Source organism: Tupaia chinensis, unplaced genomic scaffold (assembly GCF_000334495.1).
Source record: "Tupaia chinensis unplaced genomic scaffold, TupChi_1.0 Scaffold000182_1, whole genome shotgun sequence".
NCBI classification, from domain to species: domain Eukaryota; kingdom Metazoa; phylum Chordata; class Mammalia; order Scandentia; family Tupaiidae; genus Tupaia; species Tupaia belangeri.
The window spans coordinates 5,158,263-5,167,768 of record NW_006159657.1 but is presented as its reverse complement, the minus strand read 5'-3'; the positions used below and the strand labels follow the sequence as shown (position 1 = coordinate 5,167,768).

The 9,506-nt window shown below is 41.9% G+C and overlaps 1 protein-coding gene across 1 annotated transcript in view; it reads right to left on the bottom strand.

Annotated features, from left to right (window-relative positions):
* Positions 1–8,303, bottom strand: part of MRTFB (myocardin related transcription factor B) — a 179,883-nt gene extending 171,580 nt beyond the window's left edge. Inside the window, exon 1 of the mRNA XM_006146545.2 lies at positions 8,241–8,303. The gene's annotated coding sequence lies outside the window, so the exon portion shown is untranslated. The remainder of the gene's footprint in view (positions 1–8,240) is intronic.
* Positions 8,304–9,506: the final 1,203 nt, after the last annotated feature.

The following is a 9,506-nucleotide window of genomic DNA, read 5'->3' as shown; positions in this document are numbered from 1 at the left end:
TGAACCGCTGAAGGAGAGGAGTTTGTGTGAAATTCCAGTATGTGTCATTACGCAGCAGCAGTAAGACAGGAAGTGATGATTCCCAGCCATATCCCCATATTGGACAGCCATTATATTTAGAGACAGTATTTGGACTCTGCCAGGTTCCCTCTGCCTAGCGCCAAATTTTCATCATGCCACAACTCCAGGCAAAGCTTCCAGGGTTAGGAAGGAAGGAAATTTCTCAAGGGGGATGGGACACTCAGAAGTTAGGGATATTCCCAGGGAGTCTCTGAGCTCATTATGGAACGTGTGGCTCAAAGCTACCGTTCTCCCCTTTCCTTTCTAAAACTCTAGCTTCAATACTCTTGAGTTTATAACAGCTCTGGGAGACACTGACCCAGTTGTGCATACTATAGAAGTAAGCCCTGAGTGTTTGCTAGGGCTCTACCATCTATACAGCATACAAGCACTTAACCCCCTAACCCCAACACTGCAGCTCAGCATTTCATCCTGATAGTAAAACAACTTCCTCTGAATATTTTACTACCACAAATTCTGCATATGAAGACAGAACTTTTCTCCTCTGCCCAACTTTCCAGTCAAATGACCACTTACACTGCCAGGCTAAACTTTAAGCTTTATGCCTAAAACAAGAAGAAATTTTTACAAATGCACAAAATCCAACCCATTAAATATGTAAGAAAGTTGTCAAATCTTCTGTTTAAATACAGTAAAAAAATTTTACAAATACAACTAAAAGGAGAAATATGTGATAAACCTTAATTTTAATTAAGACTCCTATTTAACTACTAGTAATTCCTCACTTTCTAAGACTATTTTTAGGACCTGGATTTAAGGAATACAATTAAAGAAATTAATTCATCAGTAAAATAGAGGCTACCACATACACAGATTTTTTAACTGCCACAGGAAAAAATGTAAGACTCCAGAACTTTGGTTATTTGAAAAAACTAGCATGAGATTATACTATTAGCCACAAGACATCAAAAGGGGCAGCTGGCGGCACGGCGGTGAAGGTGTCTGGACTCCTCATGGTCAATGGGGCTAGGTGGCTTGGAGAACGTGCTGGACACACACATGTGCTTGCCCAAAATCCTGGGAGAAGAATGGAGAAGGAATTGCAGTATGGCCATCCCCCCAACCCCCGCATGGGTGTTTTCTCACTTTCCCTCTCTTCCTCTCTCTCTCTCTCTCTCCATCTCTCTCTCTAGCGAGGGCACATACCCTATAGCAAATTAAAAAAAAAAAAATCAAAAGCCAAAAATCCAGGAAACTTAAGTTCTACTAATGAAGACTCAACAATTTCAAGTCCCCTAGATTTAACTTTGAACTAATCAAAAAAGGGATTACTAGGCAAATTAAACAAAAATTGTTAAAGGATTAATCAATTTAAATTTTTCATAATACAAATAACCGCTGCTAAAATACTAATTAAAACAAGTTGACGCATTCTTTACAATCCCATTCCACACAATGGAAATAGTGTATAAAACAAGACTGACAAATATATTAGATAATTGTTCCATCTTTTTAATTTTGGCTGTGAAAAATGGCTTAGAAAACAGAAAAGCTTAATACATAGGACCCTGGACTAAGATAGATACATTTTTCTTAAGGGCTGGCAATCTATTCCTCCACTTTTTTTTTTTTTTAGGAAGACAGAGAGGGAGAAAGTGAGAAATCACCCCCCGAAGAGGGAATGGCCACATCCGATCCTTCCTCCTCCATTCTCTCGGGATTTGGGGCACGCACGCACACATGCCCAGCCTGTCTTTCAGGTCTCCTAGTCTGGGACTCAACTGTGGTTGTCCATGTGAGTGTCCAACACCTTAATCACCACACCACCTGCTGGCTTCCATCTCTTTTATTTTTGGTAAATGTTGAATCATACAATTGTAAGATAGCCCAATTTCTCTCCTTTATAACTAAAAATATATTTTTGGAGCATGCACTTTACCCTTGTCTTCAAATAACGTAACTGTGAGAAACAGTAATATGAAACAGGAATGAGGTTCTTTAACAAGCTCTAGCATCCTACCTTGCCCACATCACATAACAAAAATAAGCAAAAAGGCAAAGTGAAAACATGGGAGTGTATGTAAATTCTGAAAATAAGTGAAATATAGTCCAAATCAAAATTCTAAACAAAATGTTACGGAAGCAAGTATCAGTACCACTATGTATGTCCAGATGCATATAAAAACCATGGGCGACAGTTTTCTTCTCCAGTTTAAAATTTAAGGCGCTTCTCATTTTTTGTGTGAATGGGTGACAGAACACATGCAAGTTTGGGGAAGGGGAGGCTTGGTCACGCTGCAATCCCCGTATTCCCTCCTCCAGCCTGCCAGGATTGTGGGTGCACGTGCCCGCATGTCTCAGGTGACTGGGACAGGGGTGTAGGCATACGGCTTCCAGCTCTACAGTCTGGTAAGCTACGACCGCACCATGGAGGCAAGCCCTTATTTTACATCTTAATTCTAACTTTACCACCACGCACACACATATGCCAGCCATTAACCCCTTCAAAAATGATCTGGGTGTCTGCCATGTACTCGCCGGGTACTGGATATAAACTGGTAAATAAAACACCAGTTGGATGACCTGGTTCCTCCTTGATGGTATTAGATCAACGATGTTAACTTGGAATGAAAAGCACCCAGGTGAAAGGCAATCTATATTGCAAAGAAGCACTTAAGGGGGCCAAACAAATATGAGACTCTGTGAGGCTGATCCAGACGGGAAGGTTCTGGATCTGTGTGAGGAGACCTCCCTGAGTACGCCATACAAGCTCCATGACCCAGTGATGGCTAAACGACATTCAGTGTATTCTGGATGGGAAAATTCGTTCTGTATTCTGTGACGATACACAGCGAATGAATGTAAAAACAAAAACTAGGTGTAGATCGCAGTGTCAAGACTGTTGGGAGTTTGTTTCTCTGTCTCTTGCTCATTGAAGAAATAAACAAACTTAGAAAAGATGTGGAGGGGGACCAGCAGTTGGCATAATGGCTATGTTGCTGGACTCCCACGTAGTCGACCGCGGTTTGTGTCCCAGACCCGGTGGCTTAAAACCCACGCTGGGCACGTGTGTGTGTGTGCCCAAGATCCCAAGAGGAGAATGGAGGAGAAGGGATTGTGGTTACCCATCCCCCCTTGGGGGTGATTTCTCGCTTTCTGTCTCTCTGTCTCTCTCTGTCTGGCGAGCGCACGCACCCTATAGCAAAACAAAAAAAAAGATGTGGAGGATGGACAATGGGGAGTCAGAGTGGGAGGAAAGGAATCAAAGGGGGAAAAAAGCAGCAGCAAAATCATTTAACAAATACAAAAAGAGAAAAGTATCTAGTGATGATAATGCATATGGTAATATCTTTGTCTGGACTAATATTGTACAATGTATTCATGATGGGAAAATCCATTTTTGTATGCTATAAAGATGTATAGTGATTGTAAAAAAAATAAGAAAATGAAAAGATATGTTTTATATCTAGAAAAAAGGGGAGAATTTTATTGGCTTCTTATTAAGTCAAAGAACAAATGGTAACCCAATGACAAAGTTGGCATCTGCTTTATGTGAGACCTTTCTTAAGTAATTCTCATTTGATTAAAAAAAAAACCTAAAGCAAGCATAAAGTTAGAGACAACATTCATTTCAGAAACTACTAGGTTGTTGGGAAACTCCAGACACACTTTTGTATAGAAAAGCAGAAAATAAATCACCATGTTCCTGACAACCAAACAGTAAAATCCTTTGGACAGAAGAGGTTCAACATCGGTGTGCATGGATTTGGTTTCTTTTTAAAAACAAGTGAAGCATACTCACCTACTTTAATAGCATTTCATTACTACCCAGGTTTGTAAGTCATATTCTGTATGCTGTTTTCTACAATTGGTACCCACGTTCAAAAGATGCTAAAAAATTCATTTTTAAAGCTTCTAAGTATCTCTATAAATTAATGAAAAACAAAGGTAGGGAACCAGCAGTTAGTGTAATGGCTATATCGCTGGACTCCCACGTAGTTGAACGCGGTTCGCATCTGGACCCAGTGGCTTAAAACTCACGCCGGGCGCGTGTGCGTGCGTGCCCAAGATCCCGAGAGGAGAATGGAGGAGAAGGGATTGCGGCATGACCATCCCCTCTGGGGAGTGATTTCTCGCTTTCTGTCTCTATGTTTCTCTCTGTCTGTCTGGCAAGCGCACGCGCCCTATAGCAAATACCTCTCAAAAAAAAAAAAAAAAAAAAACACAAAGGTATTGCTTTCTATAAATTTTCTAAAATCTTCAGTATTCAAAACAATTACATGGCCTCACCTTGGTGGTACAGTCAGTAGCATACTGATCAAGCCACATGGCCAGCCAAGGGCCTGGTGCTGAGCAGACCTGAAATAAGCCAGGAACACATGCACCCAAGATCCTGACTAGCTGAAGGGCTGAGGGAAAGGGATCAGTGTGACCAGACCCCACTGGGGGTGCCCACTCCCTCCCTGTGTGACTCTCTCATGAAAGAAATAAACCTTATAGCAATTACTATTGGGGGCCAGCCAGTGGTATAGTGGTTAAGGCAGCTGGATCCCACATGGCAACTGACAGGTTTGAGTCTCAGACCCAGTGACTTGAAAAACATGCCTGGCACACGTGCATGCTTGGTCAGAATCTCAAGAGCAGAATGGAGAAGGGATTGTGGCATGGCCATCCCTCCTACTTTCTCACTCCCCCACCCTCCTACCACAAGTGTATGAGATCTATAGTAAATAAATAAAAAAAACAAACAAAAAAAACTAACAACCAACAAAAAGTTGACCGGTAATTTTTTAAAATTTATAATGAATTAATCAAGACAACTGATTTAAGAACAAAGAACATATTTTAGTATTTTCATTACATTTAGTGTCCATATGACTTACACATGAGAATTCATTTTAGTAAAAATAATAAGTAAAAGAGGTCTTTAAAAAAAAGATTCCAATAAAAAACCTGTTCTTTTCTCCTATTGGATTGGCAAAAACTAAAAAGATTAAAAATTCAGTGTAGGCAAGGGTATGGAAAACAGAATTGTCATGAACTAGTCTTTATAGATGACAAGTTAGCTCTGTGTATCAACATTTAAAAATGTGCATAATCTTTGGCCCAGCAATTATATTACTAAGAAGATAAATGAACAAGTACACAAAATAAATTCACCATATGTATAAGAAAGTAAAACCAAAAACAATCTAAATGGTCTTCACAGGAGTGGTTAAACAAAGTATAGTGCCTTTAAATAATGGAATATTATGCAGCCAGTAAAATGATTACATATAATTATGCATGTCTTTACCAATTCAGGTATAGAGATATATAAAACACAGGCTTTAAAAAAAGACCACTACATATAGTATAAATCATCCTATTTAAAATTTTGTGCTTAAATACTTCCATATCCATAGATGAATTTCTAAAAATATGTTCACCAAAATATTAATTGCAATCACTTGTTTCTAGCTGCCAGAGGTCACGTACACTCACCAGAGAAGGGAGAGAGATGGAGTGTGGTCATGCCACAATCATTTATCTTCCATCTTTCCATCACATCAGGGTTTGGAACATGCAAACACACACACACACACACACACACACACACACATTTTACAAGCTGCCACAGCCGGGATTCAAACTGGTTGGCTATGTGGGATCCAGCTCCCTTAACCACTAGGCTATGAATCCATCCCAATATTGGTCATCTCTTAGTGTAGGAGTTGGGGCCTTAAGTTTGCTGTTACTTTTTTTATATACTGTTGGAAGTTTTCCTTGTTATTATAAGAAAACACAATATATCTTTAAGAAAAAGAAATGTTGCGGGAACCAGCAGTGAGCGTAATGGCTATGTCGCTGGACTCCCACGTGGTCGACCGCGGTTTGCATCCCGGACCCGGTGGCTTGGAACTCACGCCAGGTGCATGTGCGTGCATGCCCAGGATCCCGAGAGGAGAGTGGAGGAGAAGGGATTGCGGCGTGACCATCCCCCCGAGGGGTGATTTCTCGCTTTCTGTCTCTATGTCTCTCTCTTATCTGTCTGGTGAACGCACATGCCCTATAGCGAAAAAAACCTCTCCAAAAAAAGAAAAAAAAAGAAAAAGAAATGTTGCCATCTCATCAAATAGGGCTTCCCGTTCTTTCAACTTCTTATTGTAAAAACAAAGCAGTCCCTAAATGTTGCACTATCCCTCAGCATCCATGGGGGATAGGTTCCAGGACTCCCCATGGATACAAGACTCTGCAGATGCTCAAGTCCCTCACCTGAAATGGACAGCATGGGGACCAGAAGGCAGAGCAGGAAAGCATGCAGCTCTGTAAGGTGGACGCACACAGGGAGGCTGCCAGTTCCCCAACCCAGGGAATACGTATGCCCACGATCTGGGCAGGGGCAGGCTGGGGCTGGATCGTGGCTCCCAGACCCTGGTGGGGGTGCTATATCTCGGTCTCTTTCTCTCTCTCCCTCTGTTTCTCTCTTTTTCTCTGACTCTCTCGCTCATGGGATGAATAAACTTAAAAAAAATTAAAATATAAAACAGTATAGTATTTGCATATAACCCACAAGCATCATTGTGTGTCAAGATCCGGAGAGAAGAATGGAGGAGAAGGGATTGCAGGGTGACCATCCCCCCCGAGGGGTGATTTCTCGCTTTCTGTCTCTATGTCTCTCTCTTATCTGTCTGGTGAACGCACATGCCCTATAGCGAAAAAAACCTCTCCAAAAAAAGAAAAAAAAAGAAAAAGAAATGTTGCCATCTCATCAAATAGGGCTTCCCGTTCTTTCAACTTCTTATTGTAAAAACAAAGCAGTCCCTAAATGTTGCACTATCCCTCAGCATCCATGGGGGATAGGTTCCAGGACTCCCCATGGATACAAGACTCTGCAGATGCTCAAGTCCCTCACCTGAAATGGACAGCATGGGGACCAGAAGGCAGAGCAGGAAAGCATGCAGCTCTGTAAGGTGGACGCACACAGGGAGGCTGCCAGTTCCCCAACCCAGGGAATACGTATGCCCACGATCTGGGCAGGGGCAGGCTGGGGCTGGATCGTGGCTCCCAGACCCTGGTGGGGGTGCTATATCTCGGTCTCTTTCTCTCTCTCCCTCTGTTTCTCTCTTTTTCTCTGACTCTCTCGCTCATGGGATGAATAAACTTAAAAAAAATTAAAATATAAAACAGTATAGTATTTGCATATAACCCACAAGCATCATTGTGTGTACTTTAAATCATCCCTAGGTTATTTGTAACACCTAATGGGGGGTTGTTGGAAAACTCACGACACACTTTTGCACAGAAAAATATATCATGACTTTTATGACAACCCAATACAATGTAAATATTACATAAAATGTGTACATGACAGTGTTTCTTTATTTGTATTTTTCCCAAATATTTTCAGTCCACAGCTGATTGAATCCATTCATGTGGAACTCACAGACACAGGATGACCACTTGCCACTAAACACATATGGGTTTCCCCCTGTCAGATCTCCTGCTCGGTACCATGCTTTAAAACAATGAAACAATGGGAACTAAAACATCAGATTCAATAGGTAGCAAAAACCAACGACCTTATTCAAACGGCCCACTTTCCTGACATCCCTAGGTTTGATAAACTTTAACATTCCTAAAATAATCTCCCTTTTACACCTTACAAAACAGACTATATGGGAGAATTTAAAAAATAAAAACAGGACCAGCCAGTGGCCTGGTGGTAAAGGTGGCTGGATGACGTGGCTTACTGCCTGGTTCAAGTCCCAAGCCCAGAGACTTGAAAAACACGTCTGGTGCATCTGCCTGTGTGCCCAAAATCTCAATGACTTCCCACTTTCCCCTTCTCCCTCTCTGGCTAGCATACGTACCCTGTGGCAAAATTAATAATGAATTATTTAAGGGACCAGCAGTTAGCGTAATGGCTATGTTGCTGGACTCCCATGTAGTTGACCGCGGTTTGAGTCCCAGACCCGGTAGCTTAAACTCACGCCGGGCGCGTGTGCGTGCGTGCCCAAGATCCCGAGAGGAGAATGGAAGAGAAGGGATTGCAGCGTGACCATCCCCCCTGGGGGGTGATTTCTCGCTTTCTGTCTCTCTGTCTCTCTCTGTCTTTCTGGTGAGTGCATGTGCCTTATAGCAAAAAAGCTCCCCCCCAAAAAAAAAAACAAATAAATTAAAAACAAAGAAACAAAGAGGAAAGTTTCTTTTAAAAAATTAAAACATTAAAGACTTACCTCAGTAAAAATATTTGTTTTCCCGTCTTACATTCTCTTTCTTAGCACCTTTATTATGAACCTGAAAAAAAAAAGGAAAAATGACTTTTTATTGAATACTTACTACACGTCAGCAAGGGTGGTCTGAAAAAAATCTTCCTGAAGAAAACAGAGTCTGAGATAGATCAGAAAGAACAGAAAAGAAGTTACTAAAATAGGATGAGTGGGAAGGGAAGTACAAAGTTGAAAATGTAATTAAAGCTTTTCCTAAATTGTGCAGGAACCTAAAACAACTGAATTCAACAGACACATTGGGAACACTACCGCAGTGAAGAGCTGGGGGGCTAGACATGAGGCTCTACCTCGGTCCCAGCACCAGCACACCCTGGGCTGGTGCTCCTGGGCGAGTCCCCCGGCCTCTGCGCACCTCCTTCCCCGCAGGCCTAACAACGGCATCCAAGCACCAGGACCTGCTGAGCATCATAGAAGTAATCCACACCAGGAGCTCTCGTAGTGCCGGGATCGGGATAAATGCTCAGTAAGTACTGGATGTTACTGTGCCAGACCCCTATTATATAACTGAAACCCACCTCACTATCCCCCTCGTCAACACTACGTATGACCTTTCCCCTTAGCTCTGTGGAAAGACCTCCGTGGACGCCTGAAACCATGCGCACCACCCACACCTACATCAACTGTGTTTTTACTCTACGTGAGTACCTATGTAAAATTTAATTTCTAAACCAGGCACAGTAAGTGGCAGTAATAAAAGAGATTATAACAATATAATAAAGTTCTGTAAATTTAGTGTCTCTTTTCTCAAGACATCTTATTGTACTGTACTCATCTATTTTCAATTGTTGTTGACTGCAGATAACTGGAACCCTGACCAGCAAAACCGTGGATACGGGGGGTTGCTGTACTTATAACAACTTTTTATTTTAAAGGCATACTCCTTATCTTCCAGGGGCTTCCAACATACTGGATAAGAGTTGCCCAGACACGACAGAGGAGAAAAGAAAGATCAAAGTCAACTATTTATTCGCTTATTCAACAGCATCTGAATGCATTCTCTGTCCGGTATTTTGCTGGGTACAGGGCATTCTTTACTGTACAGGACAGACACCATTTCTCTCTTCACAGAGTTTCCAGTTTATCAAGGCCCAAGCTACATGACAGACAGGCTACCGAAGGGAACAGATACTGCTTTTTCTGGGCTGGGGGCAGTACCATCTGACAGGCAGAAGTAGGTAGCAAGCAGAACATTCTGGGTGAAGGCGATGGTGT